We start from the raw sequence: 1,459 nt of genomic DNA on the forward strand, positions 1-1,459 counted from the left end.
TCTGCCTATCCAGGATGGCGATAGGTTTCTCTTCATAAGATAGCTCCTCTATGACCTAGATATCATCTATCGGATATAATCTGGATGGATCACCAATACTCTTTTAATAGTAGGTTCAGCTTGAAAGTAAGTTTGTTTACCTGGTAAACCTTGTTACTCCTTTCATGGAAGACACTTTCATGAACACCCAATCATTAACTTGCAACTCCAAAGGTCGATGTTGATTATCTACATATGACTTCTGTTTACTCTGGGCAGCAAACAACCTTTTCTGAATAAGCTTTACCTTTTCTACAGCCTGTTGGACCATGTCCGAGCCTGTTAGTCGTGTTTTGCCAACATCAAACTAACTAACTGGTGACCTATACTTTTTGTTGTACAAAGTCTCATACGGGGCCATCTAAATACTAGAATGGTTGTTATTATCATAAGTAATCTTGACCGGTAGTAGGCAATTTCCCTAGTTGCTTTCAAATTCAACCGTATAGGCCCACAGTATATCTTCTAGCATTTAGCTAGTAAGCTTAGTCTGTCCATTATCCTGAGAGTAAAATATTGTGTGAAGACCTATCTTTCTTCATAATCTCTTTTTGGATTCATCTTTAGTAGTTAACTGTAACCTGGGTTCCTTCGTCTGAGATAATAGCTTTGGAAACTACATAATTTCACACATTCTTGGCTGGACAGGTAGTCCTTGGTTGAAGGAACATGGGCTATTGTTGTTAGTTTATGGATAGCATTTCATATAGAATCATCAGCCCATGGAGTGTAAAGTGAGTCTTGTAACCAAGGTTGTATTGTGAAATTTGTGACCTCGTGTATTACTTCTTGCCTTCTTAAGGTAACATTGACTGGTACTCTTATTTTCTTTGCTTTAACTTTTACCCCTCAGAGTTAGTTACTGAGTGGTACCGAAGTTCCCTCACGTAATGACCTTCGTAGCCATATTGTTACTTGGCTATCCTTACCTGGTATTTGAAGAACTATGGCGTACAAGTGCTCCATTTATTAGTAGTCAGCTAATATGCTTGTTTTCCTTAAGTCCTTTTTCAACCTCCTTAACCTAATTTGTAACACTCTAAGTACATAATCTTGTGTCGTTGCTTCACCGCTAGTTTAGATTCTTCTATCTTATATGATAATACCAGCACTAATGCACCAGATCCTACCAGAATCCCAAAGTTAAGCGTGCTTGGGCGAGAGTAGGACTAGGATGGGTGACCTCCCATGGGAAGTCCTCGTGTTATGTTCTATTGCAATCCTTGCAATAATGTGCGAAGACACTCAACTTAGCCCAAGATCCACCTTAGCGTCGTTTCGCTAGTCTTTATGTTTCGTCTTGCCTTTTCCTCTTTTATCTTACAACCTGTATCGGGGTAGATCTTTAGTTAAATCATGGCCATGTGCTTTTGGTCATTTGGGTTGCCTACTCTTTGTATTTCTCTGTAACATTTCCAAA

General features: G+C 39.1%; 1 pseudogene; it reads left to right on the forward strand.

The window, feature by feature from the left end:
• Positions 1 to 1,131: 1,131 nt before the first annotated feature.
• LOC129883822 (5S ribosomal RNA) lies at positions 1,132 to 1,252 on the forward strand (annotated as a pseudogene).
• Positions 1,253 to 1,459: the final 207 nt, after the last annotated feature.

Source organism: Solanum dulcamara, chromosome 3 (genome assembly GCF_947179165.1).
Source record: "Solanum dulcamara chromosome 3, daSolDulc1.2, whole genome shotgun sequence".
In the NCBI taxonomy this organism is placed as follows: Eukaryota; Viridiplantae; Streptophyta; class Magnoliopsida; order Solanales; family Solanaceae; genus Solanum; species Solanum dulcamara.